General features: G+C 39.3%; 1 long non-coding RNA gene across 2 annotated transcripts in view; it reads right to left on the minus strand.

Moving 5' to 3' along the window:
• LOC134299606 (uncharacterized) overlaps positions 1-23467 on the minus strand; it is a 34172-nt gene extending 10705 nt beyond the window's left edge. Inside the window, exon 1 of one of the 2 annotated variants that reach the window (XR_010006834.1) lies at positions 22883-23467. This is a non-coding gene — a long non-coding RNA (uncharacterized LOC134299606). Of the gene's footprint in view, positions 1-5181; positions 5425-22882 lie in introns of those variants that run through there. The other variant, XR_010006835.1, reaches the window with a different exon arrangement.
• Between the last annotated feature and the right edge of the window lie 250 nt (positions 23468-23717).

Below are 23717 nucleotides of genomic sequence, written 5' to 3' on the forward strand. Positions count from 1 at the left end.
GTGACCTTAAATGATTCTAATGCATTTTATCTATTTATGAATTTGTTACCCATAATGTGCACCGTACACTTTGCTTATCCACTATTGCAACCTCATTGTTTTTAACCTGTTTTAATTCTGCGTTGTGTTTTTTAACTTATTGTGTATATTTTTTATTGGTTTTTGTTTTTGTCCTGATGTTTTATATTTTATCATTGTTTGTATTTTGATTTTGCTGTAAGCCGCCCCGAGTCCCCTTCGGGGGAGATGGAGGCGGGATACAAATAAACTTATTATTATTTCCCATGGCAGGGAATGGTGTGGATGATACTGAAGTTAGCCAGGTGCAAATTGACTCAGAAAGGGAGGACAGCTTCCAGCCTGATAACATACAGACAGACGCTAATGCTAACGAGCTGGCTGGCCGTGATGAAACGGAACCTTTAGATCGAGCTGGTTGTTTGGAATTCAGGGTTTGCAGAAGTGTTAGAATAGTAAACAAGAGGGAGGTCAGAGGCCAAAGAAATGATTTCATGCCATGCAAGGGGTATTAAAAGAGTGTGCTGAGATAGAAACCTTTCTCAAAGCAACTTCTCGTTCTAGTTAAGAAGCAAGCTCTTGCTTTCCCGGATTATCTTGCAGCCTTTGTGTGTTCATGTTCATGGGATTTTGTCATTTATTTATTTATTTATTTTATTTTACAGTATTTATATTCCGCCCTTCTCACCCCGAAGGGGACTCAGGGCGGATCACATTATAACACACATAGGGCAAACATTCAATGCCCATAAACACATCAAACAGAGACTGAGAGACACACGCAGAGGCAAGTTAACCTTCTTCTGAGGGGATGTTCGATTCTGGCCACAGGGGGGAGCAGCTGCTTCATCATCCACACTGACGGCACTTCCTCATTCCAGGTCGTAAATTAGTTAAATTTGCCTCCCCACTTTATAAGTGGTACCTTATCTCCTACTTGATAGATGCAACTATCTTTCGGGTTGCTAGGTCAGCAACGAGCAGGGGCTATTTTTTATTTTTAATTGATGGGTGCTCACCCCGCCACGGGCTGGCCTCGAACTCATGACCTCATGGTCAGAGTGATTTAAGGCAGCTGCATTATTGGAACCTTGTTTTATGCCTAATGTTTTCTTGGATTATGCTTTATAGCCTTGTTTTGCAACAATCCTTTGGAACTTTACTTTTGCTTTTTAAGAGCTATTTATTTCCTATTTCCTAATAAACTACAAAAGACTTCAACCTGTGTGCAGCCTGGTGTATTTAGCAAGGTGAAGCTAACCTGAGGTGTGACATAGTATGTGTCCAATTTAAACTTGTACACAGGGGCTGCTAGAATGGAGTGAACTGTTTACCAGCTTGGATGATCCATAACCTGGTAAAATTTATAATCTATCTTTCCTAATCATCTATATCAGGGGTCCTCAAACTTTTAAAGCAGAGGGCCGGTCCACAATCCTTCAGACTGTTGAGGGGCCGAATGATCATTTGAATTAAAAAAATGAACAAATTCCTATGCACACTGCATATGTCTTATTTGTAGTGCAAAAACAACAACAACAACAATAACAAAAGAAAAATACAGTATTTAAAAATAAAAACAATTTTAACCAACTCAAACCGATCAGGATTTCAATGGGATATGTGGACCTGGCCAACAAGATAGTCAAGTTAATTAGGATTATTGTTGTTGTGTGCCTTCAAGCCATTTCAGATTTTGGGCGAGCCTAAGTCAAAAATTTATTTATTTATTATTTATTTATTTACTACATTTATATCCTGTCCTTCTCACCCTGAAGGGGACTCAGAGCGGCTTACAATTTATATCTATATATGATATATTATATTATTAGCATAGAACAATATTAGCATTATATATTACTATATTGAATTTTACCACTATATTGTAATATTATTAGTAATATTACATGTAATATATAATATATAATTAATATTATTATATGGTATTATTATTAGTATTACATTGTATTACATTATAATATTTCTATCAATATTATATGTATATACAATATTATATTATTAAAACTATAAAAATATTATATTATAAAACTGAGGGCAGGGGCCAGGTAAATGACCTTGGAGGGCCGCATCCGGCCCCCGGGCCTTAGTTTGGGGACCACTGATCTATATGATAATAATATTAAAGAGAGTACATGCAACCAGCTTCAGACTTCTTCATAAAAGCAGATGGGAAATCTATATTATATATCACCAATCTCCTTCCATCTTTCACAACTATTTATATGGTTACAATTTCCCCATGCCAAAAATGGCACATTCAGTGTTTTTAAATGAAATCCAACATCATCAGAGTGCGAATAAAGATTAAGCCTGGGTTGAATACAGCCTTAAATATCACATTCATTTGGTCATATTCCTCAATTGAACCCTGAGCCTGTCTGAGTGGCTAGGTTTTGAGAGTATCCAGGGACCTTATTGTACAGAGCTGCTATTCCACTGCAATTGCACAATTATCAATACATACAGGGATGAGCACCATCATTACGCAACTCTTTTCATTCATGAAATTGTCCTGATTTACCATGTTATGGTTTTGCACTTGTACATCTCCATACCTTCATAACCCTTTTTCCACATTCTCATTGCTTCATAGTTTATTTTTATTATTTTAAAATGATCAATTTCACAGTTCCAGAAGTAAAATGGACCTCTTGCACAAGTTAGGTGATAGAAACACTGTGGTATTGATAGTTATTGGTGGGCTTTGCTCATGAGAAAGGGGAGACAGATTAATCTCAAGGAGGATGCAGATCAACAGTAAGATAAGATCATGCTTCAATGTAGGAATACTCACATTTCTGGAAATATCAGGTCTGGCTATAATAATACATGTTCATTTAGATTCCTATAACACACACAATGAGGGAATGCTTTTGAAAACATTGTCAACTTCAGTGGGTTCAGAATACCACAAAGGAAAATTGACCAGGGCTAGTTACAGGAATTATTGCTTCATTTCTGAGCATAAACTCAAATGTGGTTATGACATATGAAGGCCCATTTGGCTTAGATACAAATTAACTGCTTGAGCCTTGGATCTTTCAAGAATTTATCTCAGTTCCTCTATTGTAACATGCCTGTCTGGAGAAGACACATGAGATGTCCTTCTCTGTGGTTGCTTCCAGGCTGCTCCTTCTGGCCCTGATTCTGTCACCATTCTGTTTAATCCAAAATTGAAATTTTACTGGTTATACAAAACACTCTTTTACAGTTTTGGTCTTTCACTGAAAAATTGTACTTCATTCTTTTGCATGGAAAATAGCAGAAATATTGGTTCTGCACATAAAATAGTGTGTTTTGGGCAGAAAATGCTATTTTCTGCACAAAAATTCTGTATACAAATTTAAGGCGAGTCTCTTCAGTTGTGAACTGTAAAAATCAATTTCAAATGCTTTTTCACAGTAAGAAGAAAATTGATACAATTATTGTTTTCTTCAGGGTGAAAAATTACCAATGAATTACATCTCTAGATTGTCCCAACTAGATTCGTTGATTCAATGGAAACTTGTTTGGCCAACGCCTATGTAAATTCATGTGAGTCAGTCTGGCTGTTCTAAATAGGATTAGGACGTTGATAAAGAACTTGATAACAGAAAGCTTTTCATCAGTGATATTTGGAAAAGTGACTAACAGCTTCAATAATACATTGTCATAGAGAGGTGACCAATGAACAGCCAATTTTTTTGATCACATAACTGAATGGCAATGCTATATGGAAAAAAGCAGTGATACATTTCATAGTTGGAGGTGGAATTCTGCTTGCTAATGAGAATTTTCCAAGTTCAAGGTAAAGGAAAACATAATTCCATTGCCTTTAGCCATTTACATTTTAAAAGAAAGGTGTAAATATAAGGGCCCTAATAAGATAATATGGAGGATAATTGGGGACAGGAGGAAAGCCCAGTTATGTTATTGCATTATATTAAGGAGCAGAAAATAGAATAATAGCACAACTGTGAATCAATTAAAATGTGAAAAGAGAATTCTTTGTAAAGCTCTATAAAAATTTTAAAATGCTTGTTTGTAGCTTGGAGTTTAGCTATTTTTTCCTGATTATTTTAAGACTGAAAGGATGCATATAGATAAAAGTTGTACATTCTTTATTATCATTGACTGTATATTGAGTATTCTGTTTGAATCATTAGATAACAACATCAAGGATCACATGTTGATATTAGAAATGTTCTTGAACAAGATTTCCTCTTTTATACTGAATATCAACAGGGTGTTTCTAGATGATATAGCTTTTTGCTGAGAAATGGAAGCACAGCCAAGCTTTCACAGGTGCTTTGCTTCCATTGGCATTTGAACAAACAATTAACTGGGACATGTAAGGAGCTAGAAACCTCATTGACCATTCACATCATGACAGCCTGCTCCATGGGCAATGGAAAAGGCATGGTGGCACCAAATCGAGCTTGTAAATCCTCTTCATGCCTGCCCAGACCACTAAAAAGCCGTGCTTATAGCAGTGGTCTGTTGTTGGCAGTTATTAAAACTTGTTTCTAAATGGATCAAATGAGTTTTGAATATTCAGAGCTTAACTGAAGAGAGATGATTGGTCTCTAGATGGAAAAATAAAATTAGAAAAGTAGGGGATATAGAAAATGTACCAGATTTGAAATAGACTGTGTTCTACTAGACATAACAGTAGGTTATATTCCATAACATTTCTGATAAATTTAGATAAAAATGTCAAATAAGAGAGAACTTCTGAGAAAGAAGCTACTTTTGATGTGATCCTTTGATGTTTCTCCAACCCCCTTTTCTCCTTGTCCTTTGTCTAGTTAGAAGGTTTTTTTTAGTAGTATCTAGGAGCCCCGGTGGCGAAGTGTGTTAAAGCACTGAGCTGCTGAACTTGCAGACTGAAAGGTCCCAGGTTCAAACCCCGGGAGCGGCATGAGCAGCTGCTGTTAGCTCCAGCTTCTGCCAAACTAGCAGTTCGAAAACATGCCAATGTGAGTAGATCAATAGGTACTGCTCCGACAGGAAGGTAATGACGCTCCATGCAGTCATGCCGGCCACATGACCTGGAGATGTCTATGGACAATGCCGGCTCATCAGCTTAGAAATTGAGATGAGCACCAACCCCCAGAGTCGGTCACGATTGGACTTAACGTCAGGGGAAACCTTTACCTTTACCTATGTTGATGCAGAAGGGCTTCAGAAACACAGAGTTTTGGTGCTTAGTTGCAGGGAAGCAATTGTAGCCAGGTGCACCTCCTTCCAACAAGCATGGAAAACTGGAGCTGCTTCTGGAAATCCTTAGTGAGCATGAGGGGACAGAAACACAAAGAGATATGGGGAGAGAAGGTACATATATGCCAAAAAGGCAACAGGCATTTTGCATCAACTGGAATTCTCAATGTGCACAATGTGTTGGATGACTCTAAATCAGTGTTTTTCAAACTGTGCTCTTCCAGATGTTTTGGATTTCAGATCCCAGAAATCCCAGCCAACATATTAGCTGTTAGGAATTGTGGAAGCTGAAGTCCAAAACATTTGGAGGAGCATAGTTTGAGAAACTAAATGGAAGATCATAACATGGATTACTATGGCCAAAACTGTCTTCTTAAGAGGTACTACCAATACATTAGTCAAAGCTGCACAAAGGCTCAGAAGCCATTGGTTCTCCAGGGACAATGCTAGAACTAGAAGTACTCCCACAATTCTGGATGTGAATATGTCTAAAAATGGCTTAATCAATTTTGTAAAATGTTATTTTATACCTGTGGGACAGTGTTGAACAATTATTCTATATGCAGAGGTGTATAAATGAATAATTAATAACTTGGTGCAGTTACTTTGACTGAGTTCCTGTTGAAACCTTGTGAAACAGAAAGTTTATATGGGATTGAGGAGAGAGTTGGACAACGTGATGATGGTGCTTCCAGTAAGAACTTTCCTAATGCTTTCCATTCAGTGGCAATCAAGGTCACAAGGAGGTGTGCATATGTATTATTCCACCAACAGGAACACGGTTAGAGAGAGAGGTATTACATACTTCTTTATACAAGTTCATGAAATATACAATCACAGGCTTGATTGGGTGCTGTGTGTGGGTAGTGATCCAACACATTCCTGATTTTGTGCCAACAAAGAAAAAAAAATAAGACAAGTGCGAAGAAGCCAGAATGGATGTCCAAAGAACTTCTAACCAGGCTAAGACTCAAAAGAGACATGCACAAGAACTGGAAAAGGGGAGAAATCACCAAAGAAGAATTCAAACATATAGCCAACTCCTGTAGGGAAAAGGTTTGCAAGGCTAAAGCGCAAAATGCGCTCAGGCTTGCCAGGGACATTAAAAACAACAAAAAAGGCTTTTTTGCTTATGTCGGTAGAAAAAGGAAGAACAAGGAGGCAATAGAGCCTCTGCGAGCAGAAGATGGGGTGGTGGTGACAAGGGACAGGGAAAAGGCAGAACTACTTAATGCCTTCTTTGCCTCGGTTTTCTCACAAAAAGAAAGCCATCTTCAACCTCAGCAACATGGAATGGACGAAGGATTTGGGGAAATCCAACCCCAAATAGGGAAACAAGTTGTCCAGGAACACCTGGCCTCTCTAAACGAATTCAAGTCCCCAGGGCCAGATCAGCTACATCCAATAGTATTGAAGGAACTAGCTGAGGTTATTTCAGAACTACTGGCAATTATCTTCAAGAGTTCTTGAAGAACGGGAGAAGTCCCAGCAGATTGGAGGAGGGCAAATGTGGTCCCTATCTTCAAGAAGGGAAAAAAGAATGGCCCAAACAATTACCGTCCAGTCAGCCTCACATCAATACCGGGCAAGATTCTGTAAAAGATCATTAAGGAAGTGGTCTGCGAACATCTAGAAACAAATGTGGTCATTGCTAATAGTCAACACGGATTTACCAAAAACAAGTCATGCCAGACTAATCTGATCTCTTTTTTTTGACAGAGTTACGAGTTGGGTCAATACAGGGAACGCCGTAGATGTAGTGTACCTGGATTTCAGTAAGGCCTTCGACAAAGTCCCCCACGACCTTCTGGCAAACAAACTAGTAAAATGTGGGCTAGACAAAACTACGGTTAGGTGGATCTGTAATTGGCTAAGCGAACGAACCCAAAGTGTGCTCACCAATGCGTCTTCTTCATCTTGGAAAGAAGTCATGAGTGGAGTGCCACAGGGCTCCGTCCTGGGCCCGGATCTGTTCAACATCTTTATTAACGACTTAGACGAAGGGTTAGAAGGCACAATCATCAAGTTTGCAGATGACACCAAATTGGGAGGGATAGCTAACACTCCAGAAGACAGGAGCAGAATTCAAAACGATCTTAACAGACTAGAGAGATGGGTCGAAACTAACAAAATGAAGTTCAACAGGGATAAATGCAAGATACTCCACTTTGGCAGAAAAAAATGGAATGCAAAGATACAGAATGGGGGACGCTTGGCTCGACAGCAGTATATGTGAAAAAGATCTTGGAGTCCTCGTGGACAACAAGTTAAACATGAGCCTGCAATGTGATGCGGCTGCTAAAAAAACCAACTGGATTCTGGCCTGCATAAATAGGGGTATAGCATCTAGATCCAGGGAAGTCATGCTCCCCCTCTATTCTGCCTTGGTCAGACCACACCTGGAATACTGTGTCCAATTCTGGGCACCGCAATTGGAGGGAGATGTTGACAAGGTGGAAAGCGTCCAGAGGAGGGCAACTAAAATGATCAAGGGTCTGGAGAACAAGCCCCATGAGGAGCGGCTTAAAGAACTGGGCATGTTTAGCCTGCAGAAGAGAAGGCTCAGAGGAGACATGATAGCCATATACAAATATGTGAGGGGAAGTCATAGGGAGGAGGGAGCAAGCTTGTTTTCTGCTGCCTTGGAGACTAGGATGCGGAACAACGGCTTCAAACTACAGGAAAGGAGATTCCACCTGAACATCAGGAAGAACTTCCACACTGTGAGGGCTGTTCGGCAGTGGAACTCTCTCCGCCGGACTGTGGTGAGGCTCCTTCTTTGGAGGCTTTTAAACAGAGGCTGGATGGCCATCTGTCGGGGGTGCTTTGAATGCGATTTCCTGCTTCATGGCAGGGGTTGGACTGGATGGCCCATGAGGTCTCTTCCAACTCTACTATTCTGTGATTCTATGATACTGTCCTATGTTGATGGAGTTTTGTAGTAAATTAAGGAATGACAGCCCAGAATATACATTCTGGAACATGGACATGTAGAAGAATGATATTAAATTGCTAGTTTCCTTCCAATCCTTATCAACACAGGATTAAACTGGAATTAAACTATTCATTTATTCCAGTGGAAGTGTTAAGCAAATGCTTAATTCTAGTCCACTTCAATCAATAACACATAAAAGTCTTAATTTTGATTGGTTCATGTCCTCTGGGAATAAAAATGAAAAAATGGACATGGATATGAAAGTTTCATTACTATATGCACTGCTAATGCTTTAAAAAAATAATTTGATATCGTACTCCTGGAAGTTTACTTAAAAATCTGTATCAAAGTTAATAGGTGAACTGTACAAAATGAATTTTCTTTTATTAGTATGTGACCCTTATTGTCACCTCTCATTGTCATTGATTTGTTCTTGAATTATTGGAAAAGGGAAATTGAATACTCGAAATACCATCTATATTTAAATTAACAGTATCAAAGCCCTTCTAAATTTTAGCTCTTAAATAACAAAGAACAAAGTAATGCGAGGTGAAGCAGAAGTGGGGTGAAGCAGGGAATAAGACGAGTGAAGCCAGTTTCTTCTTGTTGGCATTTATCTAAGGCAGGGGTCCCCAAACTAAGGCCCGGGGGCCGGATGCGGCCCTCCAAGGTCATTTACCTGGCCCCCACCCTCAGTTTTATAATATAATATTTTTATGTCAGTTTCAATAATATAATATATTGTATATACATATAATATTGATAATTTATGTTATACAATATTATACTAATAGTAATACCATATAATAATATTCATTATATGTTATGTATTACATATTATAAAATAGTATAGTGGTATAGTTCAATATAGTAATATATAATGCTAATATTGTGTTAAGCTAATAATAGAATATATTGTATGTACATATAGCTGCTCTGAGTCCCCTTCGGGGTGAGAAGGGTGGGATATAAATGTAGTAAATAAATGCAGTAAATAAATAATTAATTTTAGACTTAGGCTCAGCCAAAGTCTGACATGACTTGAAGACACACAGGCACACACAATATTATACTAATAGTAATACCATATAATAATATTAATTATATGTTATGTATTACATATTATAAAATAGTATAGTGGTATAGTTCAATATAGTAATATATAATGCTAATATTGTGTTAAGCTAATAATATAATATATTGTATGTACATATAGCTGCTCTGAGTCCCCTTCGGGGTGAGAAGGGTGGGATATAAATGTAGTAAATAAATGCAGTAAATAAATAATTAATTTTAGACTTAGGCTCAGCCAAAGTCTGACATGACTTGAAGGCACACAACAGCAACAACAACAATCCTAATTAACTTGACTATCTCATTGGCCAGTAGCAGGCCCACACTTTCCATTGAAATCCTGATAGGTTTATGTTGGTTAAAATTGTTTTCATTTTTAAATATTGTATTGGTCTTTCGTTGTTGTTGTTGTTGTTGCACTACAAAGAAGACATGTGCAGTATGCATAGGAATTTATTTGTATATTTTTTTCAAATGATAATTCGGCCCCTCAACAGTCTGAAGGATTGTGGACCGGCCCTCGGCTTAAAAAGTTTGGGGACCCCTGATCTAAGGCAATGCTAATCCAATATATCCTTAGTCTCTACACCAGTGGTTCTCAACCTAGGGTCCCCATATGTTTTTGGCCTTCAACTCCCAGAAATCCTAACAGCTGGTAAATTGGCTGAGATTTCTTGGAGTTGTAGGCCAAAAACCTCTGGGGACCCCAGGCTGAGAACCACTGCACTACACCATGTTTGCTTGTACATATGCTGGAGATCATTGGTCAGGCCCAGCATATTGGGGTTATTGATCTGAATAATATTTATGGTGGAAAATATTATGTTTTAGCCATACATTATATAAACCTTTTGGGCCAATGCATAAAATATATACAGTTGATTTAGACATAGGTAAGTATTTGTAAGTCCCATTAATGCCAGTGAGAGACCCTAAATAGACTGAGAAGTGGAGTGGGCAGATCAAAAGACAACCTGGCAAGATGGCACTACCTGGAGGAATCTTCCACCTTGTGTGACTGTGGAGCTGAACAAACAACTCCTCATATGCATGCTTGCCCACAATGCCCTGCCTCATGCACAGAGGAGGAGTTGTTTAAAGCTACGGACAATGCGATTGCTGTTGCCCGCTTTTGGTCCAAAACTATTTAGCTGTTTGTGATTCCTTTATTTTATCACTTTTAAACTTATTTATTATGCAATGCTTTTGACACGAAATAAATAAATAAGTGAGAGACTTACTCTAACAGATACTTAATATGGAACTGAAATAAACACGACTTCAAAACTACTTTATTTTACTGGACAGTAATGTTGTTCTAATGTTTTACTGGGCTGAGGTTCAGTACATGTAAAAAAGAAGAATGTACTGCAGTTAATAAAGAATGTGATAGTATACTTTACTTTAGAAAGAAAATAGCTAACCAACTGATGGAGTTTTTAGGAGAAAATTGTCAGCAGCAAGATAAAAACACAGATGTATGTCACGTATTCTAGTGTTGCATTGGAATAGTGCCAGTGTTAAAACATATAGTTATCAAATCTTTATGACCTTCCCATCTCCTTGTGGTAGTCTGACCTTGAAAGCATTTCCAAATGTAAGCAGTATTTTGGTTTCAGGGCTATATTTTTTTCATTTACAAATAATACCCTTCTCTTCTCTTTGTACTGAAACATTCCAATAAAGGCAGTGATGTTTTATCTACTGTTGTTGCTCAATAAGTGATTTCCCCATGGTGCTATGGTATCATTCCAATTGTCACTCTTAGGTTTCAATTGATATAAATCTTCCAGATTACAGTCCCTCGTGTCATAAATAACAAAGAACTTAAAATGTGGTTTGTATCACAGCTGGCTTGACCACACAAGAATGCCAAGTAGTCCTAGTTGTCTCTTTGGAACAGATTTTCATTATTTTTCTGCACATTGGAGACATATGCAAAGGTGTAGAAGACATTATTTAAAAATAAAGAAATCCAAATGATAGCTGCACTTCTTAGAGTTTCACATCTCTTACTATCTCGTGACAATCTGATGTCCCAGCAATTTTACTTAAAATAACCAATAGGTAGGAATGTTGGGAGTTATAGTCCAACAATATTTGAAGATCCACATACTACCCTGTTTTAGAAATTACAATGCACAAGGTCTGGAAAACCCAATTCCTTTTGCTTTAATTTAGATTGGCTTGGTTCTGGCTCTTCATAAATGCTGCAAAGGGGATAGTAATCAAATATAAAGTTTCATAGTGATGTATGTGTGTGCGCATGTCTCTCTCAAGTCAACAAATAATTGCATCAGCTTCTGAAACTCATTCTGTGCTGCGAGGGGCAAAAGAAACAAATTGATTCTGGTTGTCAAAGAATAAACAACTGGGAGAGCTTGAGGATGCCATGTGAAAGCATTTCCTCCTGCAAATGCAATTTGGCAAATTTCTAAAAAAATAAAACTGTAATTACTGTGACAATGTCAGGGAAAAAAGCCATGGGCTGTCAAGAAAATGCTGTTCACTACAAGTCATAATTGATTGCAATAACACCATCCATGCCAGTAACAGCTTATTGACTCTCTCAAGTTGCTTGAGATAAAGAGTGTTATGGAGACTTAAAGAAACAGTGGTTATATGACCTCAACCATAGTGAAGTGCTCATTATTTTTCATGCACGCCCTATCAACTGTTTTAAGGTTTAAATTCTTTTAAAAGACATTATCCATATTCATTCAACGGGGCATTTTTCTATTTGATGAAATTGGGTACTGTTTCTCCTGTAAAGAAAGTGTTACCTGAAGAATTCTTAGAAGTTTTTTTTAAAAAAGCTACTGAAAACTGGGATTCAAATTGTTCTTAATGTACAGAAATGCTTGCATTGACATTCTACAAGTCTGATTTCCTTCCATAAAAAGAAGAACAAGCAAAATCAATTCACCAGTAATGTCATGGGATGAGAGATGTGTGTAATGGATAACAATGCTCATTTGCAATGGAAACAGTTTCAGTGGTCAGTGTTACTTTTTCCCCTTGTTGCTTCTTGTTTACATCGCTCAAATTTTCTACCAAGCACTTCTAGATTACAAATGCATTAAATCACAGCAAAACACATTGGAGCAGATTTGTGACAGATCATGTCTCTTATGATTTGCAGGAAAGCTCACCAGGGCCAGTTTTAGCATCAGACCAAGCCAAGAAGAAGTTAGTTGTCACAAAATGACCTCTGTTTGTTAGTTATTTCTCTGTATATGTTTACATGTTTTTAATTTTCAGGGATTAATGCTTGTGGGATTTTCTGTCTCATGTCAAAATAACTGGATTGGATTCAAGATTTAGAAGGGACTAGTTATAAATAATATGATGTCTGCTGCTTAGATTCCATCCCAAAAGTGATATACATAAAATCACAAATAAATTTAATTTGTAACATAATGAAAGGAAACCTTTCCTTTTGAAGGCATGGTTTTGGTTACCAAGGTTATGTGGTTTTAATATTCAGGTAAGTATTGTAACTACAGTCTTCCCAATGCTGCAAGAAAATCCTCAATCTACAGCCTTAGCAGCTCTACTCTTACATATTTCATTGGAATCATAGCAGACAAACACAGGTTTGAAACCTAATCTGGTTCAGGTCTTGACCAAACATCTTCCTCCTGAATCACAGCTGCCAGGCTTCACTCCATTGCTTGCTTTTTATATGCTTCTACTCTTTCTATGGGGAACTACAAACCAAAGGGCATTGCCCTCACTCTAACACCATCATATCCATTTACCATAAGCATAGCATTGACTGAGAAATTGATGATGATCTCTTCTACCTGTTACTTATTGATTTCTCAGGCTAAGAAGGATCTTGACTAGCTATGCCCTTTCATTGATCTCTTACCCATCTGCCCTCATTACTTCAAATTATTGCTCTTCAACATCCTGCCTCCTCCTGTTTCCTCAAGAACCATCAAGTATGCCAACTTATGCCCATAATTAATGGCTTCCATTTTCCATTACAAAACTTGGCAGTGCTATGAATATATCTCACATTTCTCCCTAAATATTCTTTCTTTCCGCCAGACCTTTGCAATCTACATTGTCTGAGCGCTGTGAAAGGTCAACTGGTAAATGTTGCAAACATGCTAATAAAAACTTGACTCTTGAGAGAATGAGATATCATTTTTAAAAATCCCAAAGAGTCATTAACTTACACTAAGATAAGAAGCAAAATCTCAATAGAAGTTCTAATTACAATTTTATATCTGAATTACTTTGACAGAGGTGCTTTATCAGTTTGTCACAAAAGCAAAGCCAACTGTAATGCACTTGTAGGAAACTAACTAATTAATGAAGTCTAGGTCAGAAATAATTGATAGCAATTTCATTCTTCACCAGCAAACCCCACTTATCAAGTAGTATAAGTCAAAGGTTTTCTTTTCCATCACTCATTTTCACACATTTCTTCTCATTGCTTTTAAAGTGTGGAAATTATACTTTTCTATACATGTCTGCTTCCAAGAAAATGGCTTTCCATGCTATAAATGATTAGATTGCATAGTAATTGTGACAAGATCAGAATCTGAAGATCTAGTATAGTCTCCCTTGGAGGTTCCACTTTGTGCCCTCCATGTTTGGAGTTTAGGCACCATTTACACTGACCACAACATTCAGGTCCAGGCCCAGAGTTGCAATATATATTCAGGTTCACCGCACAGCAACAGTGGACAGAATGCTCACAATCCAGTTGAGTTGAAATCCTTTTGGCACTGTTGGACTACTACCTTATCTCTTGTGTTCCTGTCTCAACTGCCAGAAGGCTGCATAGTTCCAGGGGAGCTCCTAGCCATCAACTTTGCTGACACCCACATGACTAGGGAGAAGAAGATGACAATCCCATCTCTCCTGAGACCATCTGCTACAACAATATGGTGGGGTGGGTGTGACATGGGTCCTTTCCATCCACTTTTCCCTGTGCTGATGAGCACAGTGTTGTGGCCCAGCCTCCATCTGAGTCTGACCCTATTCAGCCTGTGATTCGCCCTCTACCTGCCTTGCCAGGGGACTCTGGATTTGATCCTGAGATACAGCCAGAGTTTGTCCCAGTGGATTCTGGGACCAGAGACAGAATGGTTGCAAGTAGGCAGTTTGAACCACGTTTCTCAAAGCAGTCAAGGTCAGATCTCCAGGTGCCAGATGGACATTCTAGTTCGGACACTGGAACTGATAAGGTGGAGAGGGATAATGAGCTTGACAGGAGGAGAGTGATAACTCAGTTGAGAAAAGAAGTGTGTTCGGAGGAGTAGACATTTGCTTTTGAAGCAAAATAATGAGCAAGCTTCTCACGGAAAGGGACCTTGAATTTCCCATAAGAAGGGTTGCTTTCTCTGACACAGTCAGAGGTGGTAAGGTTGCTAATCCAAGAAGGAGGATCTTTGCTTCTTGTGTATTTCAGCAGCCTTGTATCTTGATTCAAGTTCCAGCCTTGCTTGTTCCTGTGTTTCCAGTTGAAAGTTACAGTGTTTTTCAGTTTAGATTTTGATTCCAGCCAAGACCCTTGCTTTGTGTTCCAGCTTTGTCTCTGTACCTTGGACTAAATGTGGAGTTTTGTTCCTGTATTCCAGTTTGCTTCATGTGTTCCCAGCTTGATTCATGCTATGGATTAATCCTTGAAATCATGTTCGGACTACTCATGATACCTTTCTTGGAACTGACTTTGATATCCATTTTGGACTATGTTATTTGAGTGATTTTTATAGACTTTTGCTTCCAGGTTTTCAAGTACTTTGTTCCTGTGGATTCAAACCTATTCTATTGACTTTGAATTTTAATTTTGCTATTGCTTGCATATAATCTTCAATAAACAACTTGTTCGCTTATATTCTGGGGCTTCAGTGTGGTTTTGATGTGCCTACGCAGCCTAGGGATGCAACACATGGGGGAAAGAGAATAACAATGCCAGCCCATGTGGACAGAGATCTGGTTTGCACTGGAGCCATTTCTGCTGCTCACACTGTGTGGGGCTCACAGAAACTCTAGAGTATTCTCCAACTTTGCTTAACATGGGTCTAAACCAGTTTATCCAGCATTAAGAACTGGAAGACTTTGGACAGTATTTGGACATCTAGGAGCAACTGATGTTGACTAATGACTTCATCACTCAGGGCTATAATAAGTGGCATGAGCCAATCTAGCCCTGGACACCCATGGAGCCGGCCAGTTCCAATCATATGATATTGTGCCAACTCTGTGGGTGAAGGGGGGCGGAACTGCTGCACCGCCACAGTAACACAGCAGGGTTCCCATCTTGCCATTGATTTTAATGAGGAGAAGCAGCGTGCTCCATGTGTGTACCATACTCCCCTCCCCCATGAAATCAACAGCCAGAGGAGCCAAGTGATATGGGGTGTGGGGCGGCCACTTCCCCATGCCCTGAGGCAAAGCAAAGCAATGTCTGCATTTTTTTGGCAGCCATGTGATGAGGTGGTAATAAATAAGTAATAGCATTTATTGTCTATTGCTACATTTTGATATTCCTTATAATATGTTTGACAAACCAGTTTCTCAAATATTTATATGACTGTTACATTATTATAGAATTCTCCATGCCTAAAATCAGAATCTGCTTTTTCATTTTCAAATGTCTCACATGCGGTCTTGATTAATGAGCCACATTAAAGTAAATGAAAAATAAAATCATACTAAAATATTCCAGAGCCTAAGGCTTTGTTCTGTACATTCAGAGGGATATCCCTCTGTCTATAAAACTCTCTACACACCTGGGAGCCTTCTGTTTCATCAGTAATCTAAATATTCAGCTTCATGATACCATAAAAATGACTTTGTATGTAAAGGACTATGGGGAAATCACTATGCCAGAGATCACAGAAAACAGAGAATTTAACATTGGGGGTTTTTTTTTGTAATGCTGATTGCATATTATAACAGAGATTTAATGGATTTCACAATAACTTTTACTAGATTCACTTCTGCTCCACATAATTATGTAGCTTCTCAATTTAAAAACTGAGAGCAACACTGAGAGGAGGTCTATTTGTGTAAAAGTTTCACACACATACATGTTAGTTTTTAATCATTGCCAACCTTGCATCTTCTTGTATAGAAACTATTGATCCAGAGTTACTCTTTGTTAGAGTGGACTTGAGATTAAACTACCTGCTTGCAAAGTCTGCCCACCTGTAAGGGTGTTTAAGAAATTTGCCCTTTTTGAATTAGTACACTGTATGTTAGCATTTCTGCCTCTCAGACTATTCAGTATATTGAAACTGAAACTGCGTCTACACCAGTGTCATGGGATCTTATCACATTAATGACAGGATTTGTCATGCTTCATGGTGAATCCGTGAGGTCCCAGTGGGAGGTGGGGGCATGGAGAACCCAATGGCCCATGCCCCGCATCTCCTGATTTATCCTTGCCCCCATCTCAAGGGGGCCTCTCGTGTTGCCGCGGCAGCAGTGTATGCCACTTTCCCTCCCCTTTTGCCACAGAGCCTCACTGGAAGTAGATGCACATCGTGTAATGGGCTCCCTGGCAAAAGGAGAGAGGAACCGGCATATGATGGGCAAATTAGCCCAAATGATGAGGTCGATGGACAGCTTGAAAAACATGGATGAGGAGTTGCTGGTGGAAGGCACAGCAGTCATTCAGCAGTGTCCAGCAGCTCCCTCAGACAAGCTCTGAAGCAACGCCCATGGAAGGAGCTACTACTTCCCAGCCTGCTAAACATGTGCAAGCAAGTTCCCCTGAGCAGCATGAGGAAGAGATAATTGTTCCAGCTTTTTTGGTTCTGTGAAAAGAGAGATTTCAGTTGTGCAGTTCCTTTAGATTAGCTGAAAAAAGAGCCTATGAATTTAGGATTTAAAGAACTGAAGACCTGGTTGCTGGCTGCAATGTCAATTCTAGAACCTATGGCCCTGGACTCTTAAACTTACTTTGGCCCTTGGCTTATGGATTCTGATTCAGTCTTGTATTCTGGTAATTGGTTCACGACATTAGAATGGGCATTCTGTTATTCTGTTAATATTTGTATCTCTTTTGGACTATCAGCTTGACCTTGGACTGTTAATGTATGCTCTGCTGGCATTTAGGGGTAGAGGCTTTGACAACTGCCTGGTAACTCTGGGATTATTCTACACAATATTTTTGTAAAGCCTCAGTGGTGATGGCTTGGACTTTACATAGTTCAGCCAAAACAGGATTGACTTCACTAAACTGTCACCTCACTCTCTGGCCACCATTGCAGTTTCCAGATGACTTCAGAGCTATGTGAGCTCCTGGCCACTGCAGGTCTTCTGTGTTGGCATCATTAGAATTTCCTATAGGGCTAGAAAGAAGGAGGGAACCAATCTCCCCATCTTCCTCTTGTGAGGGCACCTTTACTGATGCCTGCATGGAGTGCCCTGGTAACCAGGAGTTAATATGGAACATTAACTATTTGGGAGTGATGATGGCAGCAACATGAGCACTATCCATCCTCTTTTCCCTGTACTGATGAGCTCAGGGAAAAGGAAATGGCAATGGGGCTCTGTGGGGACAGTAGCCCAGGCAGAATTGGACCCAGTTCTGTTGACCACATTGTCCCAAAGCTGTAGGTTTGCTCTGAATTTCCAAGCGAACTCTGGAGTATCACTTAACTTTCCTAATACACGGCTAACCTGCATTAACCCTTTTTAACTTTCAGCATATATTGGGAGTGGAGAAACCTTGAGTTTACTCAGGGAGAATCTTGGTTATAATGCCTATATAGATGAGCCCTGGGCTATCTGTTCAAATAAAATGAATAAAGTGAGAGCCAGCATGTTAAACTAGTTTGAGTGTTAGTCTAGACCAGAGTTTCTCAAACCATGCTCCTCCAGATGTTTTGGTCCTCAGCTCCCACAATTCTTAACCGCTGGTAAACTGTTTGGGATTTCTGGGAGCTGAAGTCCAAAAAGCTGGAGGAGCACAGTTTGAAAACCACTGGTCTAGATTTTAGGAGACTGGGGTTAGAATTCTCACTCAGCCATGGAAATCCATAAGGTGACCTTGGACAAGTAACAAGAGAAAGGCAATAGAAGACCACCTCTGAACGAATCTTACAAACCCACCCCCCCCCCACCAAAAAAACAAACAAAACCAAAACGAAACAAAACAAAATCTGTGATTGAGTCATCTTGGGGTTGAAAATGACTTGAAGCCACACAACAATAGCAGAATTAATTGTTCTCTATGGTCTCTTTCTCTATAACAATGCATATTGAAATATTTGAAGATAAAATGCATCTGTAAATATATTAATGTTGCATTTTGAGTGTTCTTTTAATCTTACAATAATACAGAAAAGGATATCATTACAGAGAAACATGCAACAATGGCATAGCTGAGAAAAAGACAGATTTGCTTATCCCACTTAACAGATCTAGGTGAATGATTGGATATTGGCAGCAAAATAAGGAATTGCTCAGAATTCCCATTTCTATGTATTCATTTGTACACAGATGAATTCAAGAACAGTTCACTTATCATTTTCAATGTCAGGAAAGAACAAAAACAAGCAAAGACCTCTGCTTACAGCCTGATTCCAAAGAACTGCCTTTTCTGTATTTATGATGTCGACACAGTCATTTCTGAGATATTTCACCCCAGCTACATTCTAGAAATGTGTGTGTGTGCATGTGTGTTTGGGGGGGCGGGGCGGGACCTGTTAGAATTAGATGGTCACACTATAACAACTAATGTAAATGTACAGGTCTAGGGTTTAACAGAACCACATTCTTATTGGCTGGAGGGTTTGTCTACATGTGAGAATAAGAACATTCATTTGAAATAGAGGTATATTTCCAAGCAGAGCAAGCATTTAAATTTTGGTCTTTAGCTTTGTATCTGTGTGGGGAAAGAAAAAAGAATCAAAGATGACTGAGTCATCCCTGTGAAGTGCCTATGTTACAGTTGCATGGAGTACAGAATTAAGCAGCATGGGTGCGAGGGAATAGCATTTTATTTAACCTCTGGTTATTAATTCTGCTTTGGGGAATCAAAAGGAGTATTTGATAGCTTAGACAGCTTCTCTGCTTAGAAGCATATTTTTGTTTAAACTTTGTTGACCATAAGCTGCTCTAGGGCAAGTGAATATTGCTTGGTTACACAGAATAGCTCTAGGACAGAAAAAGAAATATTTTTTTCCCTTTTTGAATGAAGTGAAAATGCTTTGCACTTCTACTGTTCCCTTAATTTGGACACCCCGATTTAATGCATGCACATAGCATTTTCAGAAAGGAAAGAGACAACAGAAAGAAACCAAAGAAATGACTTCAATGGAAAGACAGTCAGACAGAAACAGTATGGAAAAAAGGATTGAACTGTACGCTAATCAGGTGAAAAGGAAGACAGATAGACAAAGCAGACAAAAAGAGACAGGAAGACAAAGAGAAAGACAGGAATACAATCGGGGGAAAGGGGGGGGGGGGAGAGAAGGGCAGAAGGATAGCCAAGCAATATCTCATGGATTTCTTTTTTGTATTTTATTAGTGGGGTTTGAAGCTAAAGGAGCCTGGTAGCATATTATTAAAGTCAACTGCTCAAATTTCCAGCTTTTGTGTGAACACCAGTGACAATAAGGTTTGAAACATTCATTTACACTGAATTAAAATACAGCATGGAGCAGGCAAAAAAACCAAAACAAAACTGTACCCACACCCCAAAATTCTTATTCAGCCCAAAGATAACTGTTGAAGCCAGTTGCTATATTCAGGGAGGACAGGTGGATGCCATTGACAAAGAAGCCCATAGCCTGTAGCCAGGCCAGAATAACCCAAAGAGATCTTGTATGAAGTTCGAAAACATGAGATTTCACCTAGGCTGAGAATCCTAACATCATCTACTCTTAATAAGATGGTGATGTCAACACAACTCCCATCAAACTGTTAGGAACAATGAAATAGTCCCCAATGATCATGCAATTATAACTCCAAGTTATTTTTCAAATCCATTAATTCTCCTTCTTTTGATAAAAAGATCTTTCAAGATACCTGCCTATTTGCTCTAAGGGAATTTTGTATTTTGTATAGGTATGTAGGAGATATTGATTAGGGAGTGATGGACGTTATGGCTCTGTGAAAGCCATCTATACTCTGGCTATTGTGTCCATACTTGCTACTGCAATTACTACTACAAATGCTACAAATAAACCTGTGAAGAACTAGCATTTGGGTACAAGTCAGTGAGAAGTTTTTCATGTCTGATGGGAACCCAACTTGGTCTAGAGCAGTTGCATAATTTCATGTTTGCATGATTTGGTAAAAAGAGTATGAGAACAATTCTTGTGACATTAAGGATGTCACAAGCATTAAGGATACTTAATGAGTTTGATGTGGATGTCAGTGCAAGTGGTCTTACAACATGAGTGGAGCCAATTACTACTTCTGTACATGGAAATAATTCTGAATGCCAGTGAGTTTACATTTAAAGGGAGAAACCTAATATATGAAAAATCATGGATAAGGAATAGATGATTCATGTTGCCAAGAGTATGGGGTAGATAGAAAAGTGCAGACATAATAGCATAAAATCTTGTCGATATATTTGGTGGATCTTGGTTCACATGTCACATTTGTCCATGTGAGTGTAATATCAATAGCTGACTGGGAATGATGATATGAACAGAAATGTGTGGTCTGGACCATCAATTTAAAAGGGGATGCAGAACCTAAATAATTAGCTGCAATATCATAAATACTTATCTGCACTAAATTCAATGTGACTTACTTCTAAGACTTACTTATAAGATTGTGCTGCTAGCCTCATAGAAAGCAGGCATCATTTTGATTATTCCTTGGATTATGGTATTTATCCTGCTGGTTATATTAGTATCAAAACCAGCATGGTGTAGTGGTTTGAGCATTGAACGATGACTCTGGAGACCAAGGTATGACTCTTTCCTCAGCTGTAGAAATCGACTATCCACTCTCTCAGTCTTAGAGAGAAGCAAAAGCATTTGAACAAATCTTAGCAAGAAAACTATGAGATGGGGGTCACCTTAGGGTCGTAATAATTGGAAATGACTTGAGTCTGCGTAATAAACATAGCAATCTGTTCGTGAAATTGAAAGAGTTTCATGTGCATTGCCTCCATAACTCACATGAGAACCAAGAAAGATAGGTCAGTATTCTTTTGCAGTAGGGAAAGGAAGGAGGTGATTCCACTCATAAATATTTAGAAAGAATTATCAAATGAAGCAGGAATGAAATAATGAATGAACCAACAAATTAACAAGCTAACTTGTAGGACAGGTAAGGGACACCACAAAAATTGATCTCTTAATTCTTCAGCTAACCCCTTGAGGCATCATGCCAAAACATACCTATATATAAGCCCATTTTATTCACAGTAAGGATATATCAGTACAGTAGAGTCTCACTTATCCAACATTCGCTTATCCAACATTCTGGATTATCCAACACATTTTTGGAGTCAATGTTTTCAATATATCGTGATATTTTGGTGCTAAATTCATAAATACAGTAATTACTACATAGCATTACTGCGTATAGAACTACTTTTCTGCCAAATTTATTGTCTAACATGATGTTTTGGTGCTTCATTTGTAAAATTATAACCTAATTTGAAGTTTAATAGGCTTTTCCTTAATGCCTCCTTATTATCCAACATATTCACTTATCCAACATTCTGCCGGCCCGTTTATGTTGGATAAGTGAGACTCTACTGTACTTTGAGAATTAGCTCTGCTGATATCCTTTCTGGCCAGGAAGAATAAAGACCTCTGCTTTTGCCTTCATTCTTGTCTCTGTCCCGATTTGACCTTCTGGCTGCTTGTCACTCCAGGCTCCCAGACCCCTCAATTTTAGTGAAACTGATATCACTCAATAGGAGAACAAACTTGGGAAAAATAAGCTGGTTAATTTGACATAGCTTTATGTCAATCTAATCATTCTGAAGACAATTCTTTACAGTCTTCCCAAGCTAAGGGAGGTAAAATGGGGCATTCAGCTGCTTAGGCTGGCTAAGGCAAGTCCCATATTTTGGGGGCTTAAAATTCTATGTACTCATGTGTAAGTATAGAAATTATAGTATATACTAAGCTTGCTCAAATAATTCGATTTCCCCGTTACCCGTTATTAATTCGTTATTTTCGTTAGTTTTGAAGCAATATACGGCCTTGATTGTCCACACGTCTGGATATCGCGGTTTCGAATCGCGAGAGGCCGTTTTTTCTTATTTTGTCGTTTTTTTCGTTAGGAAAAAAAAGCTTTTGCAAATCACCCAAACTCCCACCATTCAGGCCCTTTCCTTTTGCCCCTCAGCAAAAGGGGCATCACGGGCTCAGCCAATGGGAGGGGGTGAGGGGGAAGGAGGCCGAGGAGGAGGAGGAAGACGGAGGGGGGAAATGGCCGCCGCCGCCGCCACCTCGCCTCAGCTCAGACTTGGTGTCTCTCTGTGAGGCGGGAAGGCGGCGGATGGAGCCGGGAATGGAGAGACTGAGAGATACAGAGAGGGGCCCGGCGGTGAGGAGGAAGAGGCCCGGGATGCGAGGGGGTGTGGGCCAGGCCCGTCCTCGGCTGCTCCCGGGGAGGGAGGGAGGGAGGACTACGACTCCCAGGGGCCCAGATTCGCACCCTCCCTCCCCCCAATACAGGTCTCCATACCACGCTACATGAACTTGAATGGATACTGTGGTTGTGTTGTCGAAAGCTTTCATGGCCGGGATCACACTGTTGTGGTATGTATTCCGGGCTCTATGGCCATGTGCCAGAAGCATTCTCTCCTGACATTTCACCCACATCTGTGGCAGACATACTCAGAGGTTTTGACGTCTGTGCGAAGCTAGGCAAGTGGGGTTTATATATCTGTGGAAGGTCCAGGGTGGGAGAAAGAACTCTTGTCTGTGGGAGGCAAGTGTGAATGTTGCAATTGGTCACCTTGATTAGCATTGAATAGCCTTGCAGCTTCAAAGCCTGGCTGCTTCCTACCTGGGGGAATCCTTTGTTGGGAGGTATTAGCTGACCCTGATTGTTTCCTGTCTGGAATTCCCATTTTCTGGGTGTTGTTCTTTTACTGTCCTGAGTTTAGCTTTTCTGTAGCTAAAAATGCATATAAAATTGATTATATAGGGAGGATAAATGATTGGATTTCAACTCCTACAGCTTGGCTTTCTCTGCCAATAATGGTACCATACCAAACTAAACCTCCCAAGATTCTGTAGCAGTGAGCCATCTTGGATATTGTAAGGGATTTTTTTTATTATTATTATTATTATTATTATTATTATTATTATTATTATTATTATTATTAGACCTTGCTCCCAGGAAGGTGCCTTCGCTGTGGCTCCCAACTTATCTATCTACCTTTCCACATATTCTCCACATTGTGTGTATGTGTATGTATATTATATATACATGAGCCCTGATGGCGAAGTGTGTTAAAGCACTGAGCTGCTGAACTTGCAGACCGAAAGGTCCCAGGTTCAAATCCCGGGAGCAG

Source organism: Anolis carolinensis, chromosome 1 (genome assembly GCF_035594765.1).
Source record: "Anolis carolinensis isolate JA03-04 chromosome 1, rAnoCar3.1.pri, whole genome shotgun sequence".
Classification (NCBI taxonomy): Eukaryota; Metazoa; Chordata; class Lepidosauria; order Squamata; family Dactyloidae; genus Anolis; species Anolis carolinensis.